This window comes from Anabrus simplex, chromosome 12, assembly GCF_040414725.1.
Source record: "Anabrus simplex isolate iqAnaSimp1 chromosome 12, ASM4041472v1, whole genome shotgun sequence".
Classification (NCBI taxonomy): Eukaryota; Metazoa; Arthropoda; class Insecta; order Orthoptera; family Tettigoniidae; genus Anabrus; species Anabrus simplex.
In genome coordinates this window covers 62,300,367-62,320,250 of record NC_090276.1, presented here as the reverse complement: position 1 = coordinate 62,320,250, position 19,884 = coordinate 62,300,367, and the positions used below count along the sequence as shown (strand labels likewise).

Genomic DNA, 19,884 nt, shown 5'->3' with positions numbered 1-19,884 from the left:
AACACTCAATATGTGCCAATTTTTGTATCTTTATACACGTTTTTAGCTGAAGATGTTCCAAATCAGAGGAATGAAACATGTACTTTTTTTTTTAGTCATTTAACTAGACTTTAAGCTGGAATATGCTTGTGATTACATAGACTAGCCATAAAAAGCAAATATGTATTGGAACCTTAGTTGAAGCAAAAGGATCCACATGGCCGCCACACTGCTTGAGCCTAAAATTGTAGACCGGTGCCTATCTATTATTAATTAGTTTATGACGGTTAAACCAATTACAAGAATTCTATAGATCTGTTCAAAAGAATTACAAAAAATAGGAAGGTATGCACTTAGGAAAGAAAATCAGAAATTTTCATATAAACTACAGGAAATTGAAAACGACATTCAGATTAGCAGCATGATTTTTTGATCCATTTCGAACAACTTCAAATGTCAGTGCAAATAGGATTTTAAAACTATGCAGTTACCAACCCTTGTTCCAAACAAACCCCACGGCATTTAACGCCCTTGAAAGGGCCTTGGCCTGCCCAGCAACCGCTACTCAGCCCGAAGGCCTGCAAATTACGAGGAGTTGTGTGGTCAGCACGACACATCCTCTCGGCCGTTATTCTGGGCTTTTGAGGCCGGGGCCGCCATCTCACCGTCAGACAGCTCCTCAATTCTAATCACGTAGTCTGAGTGGACCTCAAAGCAGCCCTCAGGTTGAGAGAAAAATCCCTGACCTGGCCGGGAATCGAATCCGAGTTCTCCGGGCGAGAGGTAGGCACGCTATCCCTACACCACGGGGCCAGCACCGACCCTTGTTCAGTCAGTTTAAATATATTCTACTTCCGTCCTAAAATGAAAATTACCGGGTGAGTTGGCCGTGCGGTAAGGGGTGTGCGGCTGTGAGCTCGCATCCGGGAGATAGTTGGTTCAAACCCTACTGTTGGCAGTCCTGAAGATGGTGTTCTGTGGTTTCCCATTTTCCCACCAAGCAAATGCTGGTGCTGTACCTTAATTAAGGCCGTAGCCTCTTCCTTCCCATTCCTAGGCCTTTCCTGTCCCATCGTCGCCATAAGACCTATCTGTGTCGGTGTGACATAAAGCAAATGGCAAAAAAAGAAGAAGAAGATTTTTAAACTACATAATAATGCAAATTGTTTCGATTCCAACTATAGTGAATAGCTTCTAAAACTCAGCAGTGGAGAAAGAGGTCGAAATGGAATTGCTGAGATTTCACAAAACAGTATTTCAAGAAAATACTGTACAGTATGGGTGGCGTGCACCATCTTGGAGTAAATTGCGCTGGAAGTAGCGTTCACTTAAGAAGTCCATAATACAGAAGTAAATTACTATGGGAGTTACTCAGGAAGTAACGTTGGAGAGTTGAACTACATTGTACTCTTTTAGTTATTACTATAGAAGTAGCATTCATTACTCGCGGAGTGTAGTTGTGTTTGCGTGTTTTCTTTAAAGAAATCTAAGTTGATAAGGTTATGTGTGATAAGGGTAAAGTCGTAAGCTAAAATAATAAATGCTTGTTAGAGATAATGAAGATCTATGCATAGGATAGTGTAAGAAACATGACATAAAGGTGATGGATAAGAAAATAAATTCATGGAAAGTCGTGACAGAAGAATTCAATGTTTTGAGCCACAAAACACAGTGAAGAGCAAGTTAAAAAATCTGTGGAAGGACTTAAAAGTGATGGCTTAAAAAAGAAAAAGGCAGAAAGTCATGGACATACGTGGTGGTGGTGGTGGTGGTTTCTTCATACAGATCACCTACATCCACAGCAAAATTGTTTCCCACTTTCACACCAGAAAAATGCTGGGCCTGTACCTTAAGACCACGCCAGCTTCCTTCCCAATCCTAGGCATTTCCTACCCTATTGTCGCCATAAGACCTATCTGTGTCGATGTGACGTTAAGCAAATTGAAAACAAAGTACCTCTTCCGCTTTCTGAAAAGTTCACAGTTGTCACCGGCAAGCCAAAAAATGCGAATATGCGTGCAGTCAATTGCACCCACAATGTGTGCGAACCTGCCAACGTGAAGAATTTCCTTTAATTTTCTGAACAATCATCATCATTTGCAGGTATACCTCCCTCTTAAACTCACTAGTGCTTTAAACCATGCGATGAAAAATATGGCCAGCAGTCGTGCTGTAAATGTTAATTAGATCACCGGCAACTAACTGAAATTAAGACAGGAATTCAGCTGTGAGTGATCTCCAAGTAGATTTAGAAAGAAAGTAAAGGATTCTTTCTTAAGACCAAACGTTCCTTAAACTCTCTCCGTGTGCACATCATACGGCTCACGCCTTTACGTACTGTACGCACTTTAACATTTCCCATCGTTTTCTGCGTTCAGATCGTCTATATAATCTAAGTAATCCATAAACACATTTGAAACATCTTCCTCTTGTATACATGATATCATTAGTAAACAAGTCTAGACCTAGCTTGCTCCATGCACGACGTGAGAGTAAATTCAAACCTATATTCGTGCGTTATTTACTTCTTTAGTAATATAATACAAGATGGTGCTCTTCAACATTTTACTCTTGTATGGAAGTCGCCGAATGCTGGCTTCAAGAGTACTTTACTACGGAAGTAGAACTTGCTCTTGGTTGGTGCACATACCCTATATGTTGGGTTTTCTTCACATCCTTACGAGAATTGAATTCTTCTTTCCGAAAGTAGCAAAGCAAGTTAACACCATCAGTCAAAACGTTTGGAACATTTTAAAAGGTGATAAAAAAATTGTACAGTTCGCCAAAAAGGAATTATCACATGGTATTGTTTGAGTTCCTTGCAGGTCCTATTATCAGAAATAATTGAACATATAATGTTAGTTGTCGGTATCCATAGTATTTGTATCTACGTGGGAGGTGATTATATTTTTATAATAATTTTATGTTAAAATAATGGATGTGCAACTATATGTTACAAAAATCACTTTTTATTCCTTGACAGAAATATATTTGTTTCTCCTTGTTCAATACTTGTTTACACTACTCTAATAATCAACATATAGAACGTGACATGACTCCGTAGAATGCAGTGATGTTTATGACGTAGTAAGTTACAATCATCATCATCATCATCATTTTCATTTCCCCTTGTGCGGCTCCTGCCAGATCGGTTTGTTGATGGCACTTCTCTGCCGTTGTCTCTCCGTCCACCACTCCTCTTCAGGAATTGTATTCCAGTCCAGTCTTCTTTTGCTGTGGGCCTCCCTCTTGCCCTCTTTCCTTCTATCTTAGCCTCTAACACTTGTTCTGGTATCCTACCCTCCTCCATCCACTTAACATGTCCAAACCATCTCAATTTATTCCTCTCCAGCCTATCATTCAGTTTTTCTACCCCTATCTCTTTTCTTATCTCAACATTTCTTACTCTATCTTTCCTTGTCTTCTCTACCACACTCCTCAGGAACTTCATCTCAATGGCCTGAATTTTACTCTCATTTCTTGCTGTCAAAATCCAAGTCTCTGATCCATACTTTTAATATATGGGTATAGTACCCCTTGTACGTTATCTCTTACGCAAGCTCAATAGCTGCAGTCGCTTAAGTGCGGCCAGCATCCAGTAATCGGGAGATAGTGGGTTCAAACCCCACTGTCGGCAGCCCTGAAGGCGGATTTCCGTGGTTTCCCATTTTCACACCAGGCAAATGCTGGGGCTCTGCCTTAATTAAGGCCACAGCCACTTCCTTCCCACTCCTAGGCCTTTCCTATCTCATTGTTGCCATAAGACTATCTGTATCAGTGTGACGTAAAGCAAAAAATTGTAAATAAGTTTCTGTTTGAGGTCAGGCTGGGGATTTTAGCCTTGTTTGGTTAATTCCTCTGGCTTGAGAACTGGATATTTGTATACTGTCTTAACACATCGTATTACTAGCCACTGCAGGTACACTTGGTAGTAAATACATCCTTCATGGCATTGAAAAGAGCATTCAGCCACAAAACTGGGCCTTACCCACATGTAGTGGAGACCCCAGGTAATTGAGAAGAGTTTTTTCAAAACTTGAAAATTTTTGAAATTGAATTATGCATGCTAATGTTATCAGTTTGACCTTGCTCACCAGCCTGCGCAATCATCTTTTGCATAAGTCGATATTTGCCGTGTATAGAAGTGGTTGAAATCGCTAGGTTTCTGCAAAAGTCGATGCAAGCTCTCGAAAAGTTAAAGCAAAACTCGATAAATGCAGTTAACTATTAATCACATGTCATTCTCATGGATAATCGGAAGTGTTACTCTGTGGAACGTGACTCCGTTATTGGAAGGATATATTCTTGGAACTAAAATCCTCTGCTTTACCAAAGAAAAATATGGTGAGCAAAGAAAAGAAGGATGTTCAAGCTCTGGTGAAATTTTATGGAATACCAGATGATGCTGTGGACTTCTACAGGGTCATGTTAGAAGACAAGTAACAGCTTTCTGATGGCTATGTGTTTTGATGAGATCTTAAATATTAATTGAGTAGACTTTATTCTGTAAGACTTAATTTTAATTTAACCTGTGTAATATTAATGTGTTCATTCATTACAATAGGATTGATAATATAGGTTAATACCTTTTATTTTAAGCATATTAGAATCTAATAAGATTTTGTATTCACACAATACCAAGTAGCCTGTATTATAAAATGTATGACAGTGGAACTCAAAAATCAATAAATATTTAAAAAACTATTATTAATCACAAAACAACAAAAATAAAAGTAAGTAAATAATTCCATAAACAAAAGTATATCATTCAGTTAGAATATTAATGTGAAGTTCCATTTTACCAAAATATTTGCATATATCGACTTTTGAAAAAACATGAGAAAATTATCTTCTGATCTTACTTCATCCACCTTAAATTTTAACAAGTTCTATTCAGGTTCCATGCTTGTCTCTATTGGAACTAATATAGACGAAAATTTGAAACGTTTCATGTATATGCTTCTAAGTGAAAATTAAAAAAAAAAAAAAGCACCTTTCCTGATAAATGATGTTTGCTGCAAATGTCGAGTTTTGAAAAAACGCTCCTCAATTGCAGAAGAATAAGATGAACAATTTTATCGGGCAGAACTTTGGAACTTTGATACATTACAAACAGTGTTAATTTCTTTCTCTGCAGCCCTCGTAATATTCTCTTTTATAAGATACTAGCATTTGTACCCATTCTTCACACGGGAATTTGTAATGGATTACATGTTTCCTTCAGTAATATATGCGAATTTACATGCCTGTATTCAAACATTTAATACGGCATGTTAACTTATATTTTCCTACCAATGCACATTGCATTAATGTGAAGTACAGTAAAAATCAACAAAACAGACACATTTTGAGGATGATTAGACAGATTATTGTAAGGTACAGTTCCAGGTCTGAAGTTGTGCGAAATTATCTTTGCTTCTCGGTTACATATTGTTGTTTCTCTGACCACTGGAGAGGCGATGTGGCTGAACTCATGAAACACATCGTTGATGATAATCTCCCTTATTACCTGTTCTATCGAAAATAGGAAAAATGGCTCTTTGGGTCATCCCGTTAACTCTCCTTGAAGTGAAATGCACCAAGAGTTCCACAGGACTTGGACTAAAAATCCAATTTTCCGTAAGCATCTCTGATATTTACCAATAAATACTTACACGACACAAAATAACAGAAGTAACATATTCTCTAAGTATTCGCTATATACAGTCTCTTGCTAGACCTGATTTAATGAATATTTACTGAGAAGTAAGTTTTTATAAAAGCTAACTCAAAGTAATAACTTGACGTCATATGCACCTGGAAACACAATGCTGAATCAGTAGATCACAAATTGCAGCCACTTTTGCACCAAGTCCGCTGAGATTTAGCCTGAAAAACCGCCCGTTACTGATATCTATCTTATTAATCCTCCTATTGAAATTATGCACATGAGAAGAAATTTTAGAAACTGATCTCCATTAAGGCAGGTAGATTTCCATTAAGTTTGGTTGTGTATATTTTCTGGGAGTGCAAACTCACGGTTTCGGTTTCATATAAACCCTCAATCAGTTCAGGGATTCAGAAATAATATTGGCCCTAAAACCTACCCAAGGACAGGAGGGTTATAAATATCAAGTTTGATAAAAATATATCCAGTAGTATCTCCTCCACGTGCAACACCTTTTGGGCAATACCCAATACGCATCAGCCTGTGAAACCATCCGTTAATGATAACCTGCTTAGTAACCATCCTATCGAATAGGTGCATGTGAGAAAAAAGTTTTAGAAAGAGATTTCCATTCAGGTTGGGCTTGTGTATTTTGTGGGAGAGTAAAATCACTGTTTCGGTTCCCTATAAATCCCCAATCAGTTTCGGGGATTTGAAATACTATGGACCTTGAAACCTACCGTTGGACAGGTGGATGATAAATAAAGTATGGCTGAAATATCACAAGTGGTTTCCAGATATAAGAAATACTGTTTATACGCATCCGCTTTTGGGGTAAGTCCACTGGGACATACTGTAGCCTGAAAACTGGTCCGTTAACGATACCTCCCTTATCAATCCTCCTATTGCAATGATACATATGAGGAAAAAGTTTTAGAAATTGATTTTCATTAAGGAAGGTAGATTTACATTAAGTTTGGATGTGTATATTTTGTGGGAGTACAAAATCACGGTTTCGTATAAACCCCGAGTCATTTCTGGGAATTACAAATGTTATGGACCTTGAAACCTACCTATGGACAGCTGGATACTAAGTATGAAGTATGGTTAAAATATCTCCAGTAGTTTTCCACGTATAAGAAATATGCTTTAACTTACCTGCGAGCCAAGTCCCCTGGGACTTGTACTGAAACACCCTCCATTAGTGATATCTGCCTTATTAATCCTCCTAATGAAATGATGCACATAAGAAAAAGGAAACTGATTTCCATTAAGGCAGGTAGATTTCAATTCAGTTTGGATGTGTATATTTTGCGGGAGCGTAAACTCTCCTTCGATTTCGTATAAACCCCTAGTAGTTTTCAAGTTATAAGAACTCAGGCAAACAAACAGACACCAAAGCTAAAAAAACATGCATGTGGTCATTATTACACCTGAAATGGATAACTGTATGAAAATTTTGCCAAAAAAGTCAAAGTACAGACACACGTTCATTACGATTTTATTTATATAGATACAGAATCTGCTTCATGTATACCACCTTTTGGGCTATGTCCACTGGACTTAGGCTTTAAAACTGTCCGTTAATGATATCTTCCTTATTAATCATCCTAGAGAAAGTGCACATGAGAAAAAAGTTTTTAGAAATGGATTTCCATCAAGGTTGGTCGATTCCCATCCATGTTGCTCTGGTGTATTTTGTGGGAGAGTAGAATCACTGTTTTGATTTCCTATAAACCCCAAGTCCACTTCGCGAATTTGAAATGCTATCGACCTTAAAACTAACTTTGGACAGGGGAATGAGAAATATGGAGTTTGGTTAAAATATTTTGAGTAGTTTTACAGTTATAAAAAATATGCTTTTTAGGCGTCCGCTCCAACTTAGACTGAAAAACGGTCCGTTAATGATATCTCCATTACTAATCCTTGTATTGAAATGATGCACATGAGAAAAAAGTTTCATGAATTGATTTCCATTAAGTTTGGTTGTGCATATTTTGTGACAGTGCAGAATCACGGTTTCAGTTCCATATAAACCCCCCCCAGTCAGTTCAGGGATTTGGAAACAATGTTAGCCCTAAAACCTGCCCAAGCACAGCTGGATTCTAAATATGAAGTTAGGTGCAAATATATCCAGTAGTTTTCAAGTAAAAGAACTCAGACAAACAAACAAGACACCAAAGCTAAAAAATATGCATATGGTTATTACACCTGAAACGGAATCTCACTTGAAAGGTATTTCGGCAAATTAGGGAAAATGTGAGACATTGCTCCAGGACGTAATTTCCATCTCATATGAGATATATTCACTTTTTTACCATTCACAACAAAATTATCTGATTTTACTGTCAAATCATCAGAGAAAAGAACATGACAAATTCTGGTAATACGTGTTAACTCAGTATCCTGCCGTGGAAAAGCTCTGGCCCATTTTTCAAATTGATTTCTATCCTTCGGTGGTGAAAAAAAAATGCGTATCATCAACTAGTCTACTGTAGCCCGACTTACAGCCAGGCACAAAACAGTACGACATGCTGAACTATTAAATTAAACAAGCCGCGTAAGATACTTGCTTTAAGTACACAACACACAATAAACTGAGTTTAGGAATGGAAAGCAAAGAAAATTCAACTTACACAGTAACGTCTCCCGTACTTTTCTATACCCGGCTTGCCGTAACTAGAGGAGCACGCATTGGATATAATCGCTTGCAGTGGCAGGACCACAAACCACCATGCTATAATGGCAGAGTCCTCACACTTGGTCTTATATTTGTCGTGCTATGGGTATGACCTGACAGGAGTATCTGTTTTCATTGGGGCATTTGTGTTCAGAGGCCCACCATTTCTGATATTCCAGAAAAACAGCAGCACATAATGCCCATATCACGACTCAGATGGTGTTCGGACCGTCAAACTGGACACTGAACCTGTGGAAATCTGTTCTGTGGTGTGATAAGTCGAGATTGGCATTATTTCAGTTCAGTGGATGTATATGTGTGTGGCATCTACCCGGGGAACAGCTTCTGCCGGAGCGTATAGTGCAGAAAATCCTATGGTGATTGGTGTGGGCCCATTTCTCGTAGCCCCAGCAAAAAAATATATTATTAAATGAAACTTGAATCATATGCATCTTGCCTATTGTTGCTTATAGGCTAATGTGTTCAATACCAAAGCTTGTGACCCACCAATCTGCCTTTTTTGTTTATCTTTCGTTTTTGTCCTTATTGCTTAAGTTTGTGATGCTGATTTTTCCAATCAATAATCTGCATTTAGCGCTGTCATTGAGGTGACAGATTTCTTATCAGTTGCTTACCTAACTTTTTCTTAAACATTTTCAAAGAACTTTGGAAAAATATTGAACATTTCCCTTGATAATTCATTCCAATCCCTTACTCCTCGTCCTATAAATGAATATTTACCCCAGAACAAACCAATAGTAAATGTCAGTGTCAATATTTTGGATGTGATAATGAATCTCTCAATTTTCTTAAAAAATGACTATTGTCGTGGCCACCAGATTAGATCAGTTAGAGAAATTATGTTGCTGCCAAAGTCTAATCTGTCTAATTGAACATATCATTTCGGAGTGCGAGACAGTTAGTTCTCACCCAAGCTCTTGATGTTACCTCCTACAAAGTTGCAAAACAAATTATACAACACGCTTCAGGGAAGACAACTGTTTGCCACATAAATCAAGTGAAATAATTATTCAAAATAAAAACCTGAACAAATAAATGTATATCTGTAAAATCCTGTTCTGAAATTCTTAGTAAGCAGCCATGTTTTTCTTCCTTGAGCCAATGAAATTTTGTCTGCGAGAAATTTGTCTAAATTAATTTCTTATCAGGAACTTGTTCCCATGGGTCTTTTAGTTTTCGTGAGAAATGGCCCGGAAAGTGGCCATACAAATGTTGCTAGCTGAGGTCGTTTGGGTCACGCATGCCAACACAGGACACGGTCACCAGCTATTGCCTCAAAGTTAAGAGCTTTTGGACCTCCGTTTAGTCACCTCTTACGACAGGCAGGAGGTACCGAGGATGTATTCTACTGTCCGCCACTCACAGGTGGAAAATGAATAGAGGACTGTGGAGACAGTTAATTCTAGAATGAATCCTGAAGGGTGTAAGTCTATAATGAATACATATGTTGTTAATTTTGGTGATAAAATCATGTTTATGTTTGTAAATATAGTAACTTGCCACTTTTTTGTGTTAGATTCCATAGTTTATGGATCTTAAGCTTAGTAATATTTGGTTTCCCTTCCATGCTGCATATAAATACATACATACATACATACATACATACATTATCATTATAGACTGTTGTGCCTTTCAGCGTTCAGTCTGCAAGCCTCTGAGAATTTACTAAACGTCGCCACAATCCTCGATTTGCACCTAGTGTTATGGCCTCATTTAGTTCTATACCTAAACCGAGTCTAACCATCGTCGTCTTGGTCTCCCTCTACTTCTCTTACCCTCCATAACAGATTCCATTATTCTCCTAGGTAACCTATCCTCCTCCATTCGCCTCACATGACCCCACCACCGAAGCCGGTTTATGCGTACAGCTTCATCCATCGAGTTCATTCCTAAATTAGACTTTTTCTCCTCATTCTGAGTACCCTCCTGCCATTGTTCCCACCTGTTTGTACCAGCAATCATTCTCGCTACTTTCATGTCTGTTACTTCTAACTTATGGATAAGATATCCTGAGTCCACCCAGCTTTCGCTCCCGTAAAGCAAAGTTGGTCTGAAAACAGACCGATGTAAAGATAGTTTTGTCTGGGAGCTGACTTCCTTCTTACAGAATACTGCTGATCGCAACTGCGAGCTCACTGCATTAGCTTTACTACACCTTGATTCAATCTCACTTACTATATTACCATCCTGGGAGAACACACAACCTAAATACTTGAAATTATCGACCTGTTCTAGCTTTGTATCACCAATCTGACATTCAATTCTGTTGAATTTCTTACCTACTGACATCAATTTAGTCTTCGAGAGGCTAATTTTCATACCATACTCATTGCACCTATTTTCAAGTTCCAAGATATTAGACTGCAGACTTTCGGCACAGTCTGCCATTAAGACCAAGTCGTCCTGAACCAAGAACTCATTCTACCATCAATTCTCACTGAAGCCCAATTGTCAACATAAAAACCTTTGATTGATTCTAATAATCTACCTTTTAATTCCATAGTCCCCCAGTATGGTGAACATCTTTTCCCTCGGTACCCTGTCATATGCTTTCTCTAGATCTACGAAACACAAACACAACTGCCTATTCTTCTCGTAGCATTTTTCAATTACCTGGCGCATACTGAAAATCTGATCCTGACAGCCTCTCTGTGGTCTGAAACCACACTGGTTTTCATCCAACTTCCTCTCAACGACTGATCGCACCCTCCCTTCCAGGATGCCAGTGAATACTTTGCCTGGTATACTAATCAATGAGATAACTCGATAGTTGTTGCAATCCTTCCTGTTCCCTTGCTTATAGATAGGTGCAATTACTGCTTTTGTCCAATCTGAAGGTACCTTACCAACACTCCACGCTAATTTTACTACTCTATGAAGCCATTTCATCCCAGCCTTCCCACTATACTTCACCATTTCAGATCTAATTTCATCTATTCCTGCTGCCTTATGACAATGGAGTTTATTTACTATCCTTTCCACTTCCTCAAGCATAATTTCACCCTGTTTCTTTCATCTACGTACCAATCCCTGTCTGCCTTGGCCCTTGTTTGGAGCCATTTCTGATAAGCCTTCTTTTTACGTTTACAGGCTGCTCTCACTTCATCATTCCACCAAGATGTTCGCCTTTTCCCATCTTTATACACAGTTGTTCCTAGGCATTCCCTTGCTGTTTCTACTACAGCATCCCTGTATGCCACCCATTCACTTTCTATATCCTGAACCTGCTTACTGTCTACTGTTTGAAACTTCTCACTAATCATATCCATGTACTTCTGTCTCATTTCCTCGTCCTGGAGACTTTCTACCCTTATTCGTTTGCAGACAGATTTCACTTTCTCTACCCTAGGCCTAGAGATACTTAGTTCACTACAGATCAGATAGTGGTCTGTATCATCGAAAAATCCGCGAAAAACTCGTACATTCCTAACAGATTTCCTGAATTCAAAGTCTGTTAAGGTATAGTCTATTATGGATCTGGTACCCCTAGCCTCCCATGTGTAGCAGTGAATAGCCTTATGCTTGAAGAATGTATTCGTAACAGCTAAACCCATACTAGCACAGAAGTCCAGCAAACGCTTCCCATTCCCATTAGCTTCCATATCTTCCCCACATTTACCAATCACCCTTTCGTATCCTTCAGTTCTATTCCCAACTCTCGCATTGAAATCGCCCATTAGCACTATTCTATCCTTGCTGTTGACCCTGACCACGATGTCACTCAATGCTTCATAAAACTTGTCAACTTCATCCTCATCTGCACCCTCACATGGTGAATACACGGACACAATTCTAGTCCTAATTCCTCCCACTGACAAATCTACCCACATCATTCGCTCATTTACGTGCCTAACAGAAACTATGTTGCGTGCAATGGTATTCCTGATAAAGAGCCCTACCCCAGACTCTGCCCTTCCCTTTCTAACACCCGTCAAGTACACTTTATAATCTCCTCTCTCTTCCTCATTATCTCCCCTTACCCGAATATCACTTACTCCTAGCACATCCAGATGCATCCTCTTTGCTGACTCAGCCAGTTCTACCTTCTTTCTTCCATAAGCCCCATTAATATTGATAGCTCCCCATCGAATTTCATTTCGTTCGCCAAGTTGTTTCCAAGGAGTCCCTCGCCTGTCAAATGGGAGTGGGACTCCGTTACTCCCATAGGTCCGAGGCTTGCTTAAAGTGTTCTGAGCTCAGTAAATTCATGAAGCAGGATGCTGCCCTACTTGCACATAGTCCTAGTGAGGATCTCTCCTCTAACGGGTTATGGACCACCGGTGAATTGTATAGTCCTAGCCGCCTGAGCACAAGGAGGGCCACGACTCAGAATATGTCTGAGATGCCCACTCCCATTCCATAGCAACTGGTATCCCGACTCTCAGGACCACTTACTAGGCCACTCAGCCGTTGCCCATGGTTCACGAACTAGGACGTGACTACAGTAACCCACAAACATGAACCCCACTGCATATAAATATGAATATAAATTTTTTTTGTACTGAATTACAGTATTTTCAGTAGAATGAATTACATTAGGGGCGTGCAGCTGTGAGCTTGCATCCAGAAGACGGTGGGTTCGAGCCCCACTGCCATAGCTCTGAAGATGGTTTGCCATGGTTTCCCATTTTCACACCAGGCAAATGCTGGGGCTGTACCTTAATGAAGGCCATGCCCGCTTCCTTTCCTCTCCTGTGTCTGTCCAACGTAAAGAAAATTGTAAAAAAAGAATGAATGAACACAGCATATCATACATGGTGGTTCATGTCTAAAATTCTTATACAAGACTCCAGACCCAATGTATATTACATATTGTGAAATGTTCAAATGAAGGCTACTCACTTTGGTTGTAGGATAGTTGTTACACTTGTTTGCGCACAGGGTGGTGGTGGTGATTTTATTTTAATAACTGTGAGCAAAAATACTTCCCAAAATACAGTATGATAGATTTACGAGACAGCACTCATCTCTACGCTATATAATTCTTGGGATTATTAAGAATTTTTCTTTTCTTCAGTTTGGGACTAATAGAAATTCATTCCAAGATGAGAATATTTTATAATTTTTTAATATTAGGCTACATTAAATTTATCAATTTGGATAAGTTTTGCCTTTGGAGGAATTTTTTTAGTATTTTGTATGTTATTTCATCTTTTCCAGGGCTGGAATCTTTTCTGTTTTCTAATGCTATCTCTAGTTTTGACCAAGTTATGGGTAACAGCAATATTGCAAACCTGTCTGAGGTGGTTAAGATTCTATAATGATAGGAAGGTTCTACAAAATCAGGCATTTAATTTCTGTAAAATTGAGCTGTCTGAAGTTGATTTTCAGTATTGTCTAATATGGTCTTACTAAGATTTTTTGTATTGTTTCCCCTTTTTATTTATTGAAGATAGAAACTTTTTCCAAGCATTTCTTCTTTTGTTGTTAAATATGATTTGAACTGAAGCTATTATTGTTTTATAATAGGTGTTTCTTTTTACTAATGAAGCAAATGCTGTATCCCACCATTGTATTTTATTTGTTTACGTTTTTCTAAAGGGTGAAATTGATCTGAAAATGAATTACTTACTTGAATTTATTCCTCCTTATTTTAACCTTTCATGCCTTCTCGAGTTTTTTTAATATAATCCTCAATAAATGTCCACCACCTGATAAGTGGTAATTCAAAATTTCACCAACCAGGATCAGTTTGTGTTTGCAGACTATGGGACAATGCTTGGAAGATCATAATATACCTAGCGAGTTGTACGTGCAGTTAGGGTCGCGTTGTTGTCGCCGGCAGCCCTGAAGGTGGTTTTACATGCTGGGGCTGAACCTTAATTAAGGCCACGGTCGCTACCTTCCCATCCTTGCATCGCCGAAAACCATCGTTATGTTAATGCGACGTTAAATCACTAACAATTAACGCACTGTGAAGAGACACCTGAATCTCTGATAAGGTTCTGCACCACACAATGATTGTGTGAAGAGTTGTGTATCTTTTGTTATATATGACCATTGGCTGCATTAAATATTTCATTGAATTATTTCGTCTCAACATGACTGTATGAATACGTCGTTTGTGTGTCTTGAAGACCAAGAATTGTGTTTCCGGAATTTTAGGAAAGTAACGAAGATCGATCACTCCTAACACCGGTCTAGGATGCATTAAGAATTTAAGACCATGGATTCTATTTCTGGAATTTTAAGACCGGGTGAGTTGGCCGTAAGGTTAGGGGCGCGCAGCTGTGAGCTTGCATCCGGAGGCAGCCCTGAAGATGGTTTTCCATGGTTTCCCATGTTCACACCAGGCAAATGCTGGGGCTGTACCTTAATTAAGGCCACGGCCGCTTCCTTCCCAGTCCTAGCCCTTCCCTATCCCATCGTTGCCATAAGACCTAATCTGTGTCGGTGCGACGTAAAGCAAGTAGCAAAAAAAAAAATTAATTAAGCAACCAAGATCGATCACTACTAACACCGGTAAAGGAGAATACATTAATTTAATTTATAGAACAGTCGTAAATAGAAGAGGATACTGGTCCATCCAAACGCGGTAATTAAACTGTTAAAGACTCCATCCAAAAATAAGACCTATCAATCCGTATGTTTTATCATCCAGCAAGTAGGCTTTAAGTGCGGGTATGTATTTGAATGAGGAAAAAGAGCGTCATTCTCGATTGAAGCTGGCAAAAGATGCCTACCGAAAGAAAAAAAAAGTAAATAACGTCCAAGAACAGCAATACAGATCCACACAAATGCGGAAATTAAACTGGCAGGTTATATCCAAAAAGAAGACTAATTAATTCTTACATGTTCATCGTCCAGAATGTATTGATAAAATTACACTAGGTCTAACTGATTGTCGAAAAAACAATGGTTTATTAAAAAGTCATACCTGAAAGAATCCTGTAGTAGTTAGGAGAAGAAGAAAAGTGTCTCATGTGAACGCTTGAGATGAACACACTTAACATTTTCACTATATTTTCTCGAGTACGATATCCTGGAACAGCCTAGAACAGCCATCATGCTCGTATAAGACAAGGTGAAGATGAAGAGACGCCAACATACATATAAAAGGCACGTGTGGCGCTTCGGTACTTTGGAGTTTAGGTGTTGGCTTTCTGAACTCAGGAAATAAGTAACAATGAATTCTGGGAAATATTTGGCCGACGGGTTGATGGACCCCAGGGCTATTAATTCCAACTACTGCCGATGAGAGTGCAGCACTATGCCACGTATGGTGTCTCATTCTAGCGGCTAACTGGATAACTTGAATGCGCTTCTGCTAACTTGCCTCCGCCGCCCATTTCTCACCCCGTACGTCAGTCGATAGAACTGCTCGCCTGTCTATCCAAGATGAAAATGATTATGATTTGTACATTATACATATTCCTACCTAACACTACCTCTGAACACGAGCTGTTCGACTAAGCGGTATGATCCGAGCTTTCTGTGGGAAGAGGACGTGTAATGAAATTTGTGAACGAATAAGCTAGTGTTGAGCTTTCAAAACAGAACAAATTAAAATCCACAGCCTGTTTCCAGTCCTTCGACCGGGTCAGGAATACGAAAATAAAAGTTAGAATTCAAGAGGACAAATTCGAGCAAGTGTTCGTTTAGAAGAAGAGGAATTACGGATTGAAATAATGTATCAAGGGAAATGTTTGATAAATTTCCAAGTTCTTTAAAATCATTTTAAGGAAAGTCTAGGTGAATAATTGATAGGGAATCTGCCACCTGGGTGACGGCTCTAAATGCAAGTCATTGATTGATTATTTAATTTAATTTCCGGGTTGAACCGTGTTGTACTTGTACGCATATCACGTACAGTTTGCCGACGTTTCGAATACATTGCAGTATTCTTTGTCAAGGCGACTGAAATACCCCTACTCGATCCGAGGTAATCAGTCTCCCAGGCAGAAATTACACTACTAGAGTGGCCTTGATCTTGGCCTTTTATATCCTAGCCTTTCTGGCTGACGTAGGCTCTGGCTGTCTCGCGAAACTTCTGGAAAGTATATGTCACAGCCAGGTAGTGGGAGCTTGCCCGCGCTGTTATGTAATGGGGTTGCGGCCCGTGTGTTTATGTTGTGGTCTGTATGTCTTAAACTATGAATGATAGGCATCCAAGAATTACTGATTTTGTATCCTTCTTCTAAATTTATGTTGTTCGGATGTTCCACAAAGAAGGCATACCTCTGCGACCTATCGTGAGCGCTATAGGCTATCCCACGCACGATATCGCCCGTTACCTAGCTGGACTACTTCAGCGACATACAGGAAACACTGAAACCTACGTGAAGGACTCCCGACATTTCATCCAGCTCCTTAAGGACCAATCAATTGAAAGTACGTACCTATTAGTAAGCTTTGACGTCACGTCACTTTTCACCAAGGTGCCGCTAACAGAAGTATTTCCGCTATTAGACCAGAAACTTCCAGAAGACCTGTCAACACTAGCTAAAGAATGCCTTAGCGCCACTTATTTCTATTTCAACTGGGAGTTCTACGAACAGACAGAAGGGGCCGCGATGGGGTCGCCACTATCTCCAATAATAGAAAACATGTATATGGAACACTTCGAACAGAAAGCCTTAGCTACATCTGCCCTGAAACCGAAATGTTTTCTCGGTTTTGTGGACGACACTTTTGTAATCTGGCCTCACGGGAGCAATAACCTACAGCTATTTCTCGACCATCTCAACTCCATACACGTAAATATTCAGTTCACCATGGAAATAGAAGTAGACGGAAAACTACCGTTCCTGGATGTGCTAGTAATACGTAACCCCAATGGGACGCTGAGTCGCGCAGTATACAGGAAACCCACTCACACAGACAGGTACCTACATGCCTCGTCCTATCATCACCCATCACAAAAGCAGGCTGTCCTAACATCACTAGTGAACAGGGCCATAGCGATATCTGACGCAGAGCACCTCGAGGAAGAAAAAGAACACCTCACGGAAACCCTTAGGAAAAATGGCTACTCGCTCAATAACATCCGACGAGTCCTTAAAAAATCAGAAGAGAACAAAGAAAAGGCCGCCGCAGGAGAAAACAACGGGAAAGAAGAACTGACCCGCCAGAAAACAGCGATACTGCCATACATTAAAAACACTACAGACAGGATCGGCAACATACTGGACAAATACAACATAAAAACTATCTATAAACCTCACCGTAAGCCAGCCCGTTATCTACCACCAGTAAAAGACACATTAGAATTACAGGCCCCTGGAGTGTATCACATGGAATGTAGCTGCGGAGCTTGTTATGTAGGTGAGACAAAACGTCTGATCTCCACCCGCCTAAAAGAACATATCCGTCACACCAAGAACCAAAACACAGATATTTCAGCAGTAGCCAAGCATTCCTACGAAACTAGGCACTGAATATAATTTGACAAGACCAAGATCCTAGCAGCTATCCCTTGGAATCTGGAAAGGAAAATCCGCGAGGCTATCGAAATCAAGAAACATCCGAACAACATAAATTTAGAAGAAGGATACAAAATCAGTAATTCTTGGATGCCTATCATTCATAGTTTAAGACATACAGACCACAACATAAACACACGGGCCGCAACCCCATTACATAACAGCGCGGTCAAGCCCCCACTACCTGGCTGTGACATATACTTTCCAGAAGTCTCGCCAGACAGCCAGGGCCTAAGTCAGCCAGAAAGGCTAGGATATAAAAGGCCAAGATCAAGGCCACTCTAGTAGTGTAATTTCTGCCTGGGAGACTGATTACCTCGGATCGAGTAGGGGTATTTCAGTCGCCTTGACAAAGAATACTGCAATGTATTCGAAACGTCGGCAAACTGTACGTGATATGCGTACAACACGGTTGAACGCGGAAATTAAATTAAATAATTTTTCACACCGTGGAAGCTTCACTTCTAAGATAATCATTGATTGATTGATTGATTGATTGATTGATTGATTGATTGATTGATTGATTGATTGATTGATTGATTGATTGATTGATTGAAAGTCCAGCCTGCATGTCCTGTGTAGAACTTGCCAGGTTTTTACCTGCAGGCATCTTTCTATTTTTGCCAATGGCGTTTTCTGCTGGTCCTTATCACCAATTTCCAATAGGTACCACATTCCTTAATACCATATCTGCCCGATGGCATGGAAACAGGCAGGATACTGAGTATCACTTCTTCCCAACCCCTTAGAATTAACAACATGTCGGAAACATATGTTGTCGCCATGCAGGGGAACGGACTTCGCGTGCCCCAGTAAAAAAGAAAAGAAAAAAATAGGTGGACTCTTTTATAGACTGGTGCTGAGAACGTAGGGGTTATCTCCTGCAGCATTCGATGGGTGAGGTCGAAAATAATCCTTTGCGGATTTCAGAAGTAATGTCCATATACCCCTCTCACTCGAAGCTTAGAGTTGCTTAGAGGACATTGCCAGTGTTCCGCATTCGAGCCAGCTTGTGGGCAGTCTTGTAGCTGAATTAATGTATTAAACGGACCACGAATTTGTATTTTTCATTATAAAGGATTAAGGAATGCATTTGAATTATCGAAATCGACTTCCAACCTATTAGGTCGCGATACGTACATGTACCATTGGTGTCCGGTTGGCCATTTTTTATCTGTACGTATCCTTCAACACTTACCAAATGTACGTAACACAACCTAATAGGTTGAAAGTTGATTTCAATTACAATGCGGTCGTGAAAATTCAATATTCATTGGAATTATCTTTACCGCGCAAAATAAGAAAATTTGGTCGGTTTGAAGATGCGCCAATAAAAGGATTAATAATTTTGAATTTATAAATGGGAGTGTAATTACGTTACTTTAATTTCGCTGTATAGACCTGTATTATATTGCAAACTCTATAAAGTTAATGTAGAATTAATTTCTGCAAACGGCAATTGGGCTATATTTTGTTTCCATATAAATTCTTACTAGAAAGAGAGAAAGTTTGTGTATTTGGAGATTTATCTCGGTAACTACTCAACCGTTTCCATATCTTCGAGATCGTAGACTAACTAGAGTATATGATCCTAGCTTATCAGGAGAGAAGGTAGGTTGTTTTTAAAGTTGAGCAGATAGAAAAATAGCATCCGGGACCCTTACAAGTGATTACGCTGAATGAACAGTGAAGTGTTATTAAAGAATTGAGTCCGCCAAGTGTTTTTCAATTCAGTTTTCTAGCAGTTTTCCAGGAAACACTTTTCCTCAGTTTTGACGCATATGATATCCGATAACATTCAAAATAACCTGTAAACCTTACAAGCATATGAAACGCTGCACATACGAGATTTAGAATTAACTAGCAAATGTACCCGTGCTTCGCTACGGTATTCTAAATTGTATACGGATATCGAAGTAAATACTGTACATGCAGTAAATAAGATTGTTTTAAAATTGCATGTCTCTTAGCGTTATCCGAGAAGCAGCATGGGGAGGTCCCTATATGTTGTTTCCAATGTAAAGTGTGGGTTGCGGAATTGTGATGATAACGGCTGGCTCACTTGCCTACTGTCATCACAATCGATTTGGGAAGTTTATAATTGCAGACCCCATTGCCTACTGCGTGGTCACAAT

The 19,884-nt window shown here is 39.5% G+C and overlaps 1 long non-coding RNA gene across 2 annotated transcripts in view; it reads right to left on the bottom strand.

Annotated features, from left to right (window-relative positions):
• The window catches only part of LOC136884287 (uncharacterized), a 105,885-nt gene extending 90,498 nt beyond the window's left edge, over window positions 1-15,387 (bottom strand). The window contains exon 1 of one of the 2 annotated variants that reach the window (XR_011018876.1): window positions 15,205-15,387. This is a non-coding gene — a long non-coding RNA (uncharacterized lncRNA). The remainder of the gene's footprint in view (window positions 1-15,204) is intronic. The other variant, XR_010861338.2, reaches the window with a different exon arrangement.
• Window positions 15,388-19,884: the final 4,497 nt, after the last annotated feature.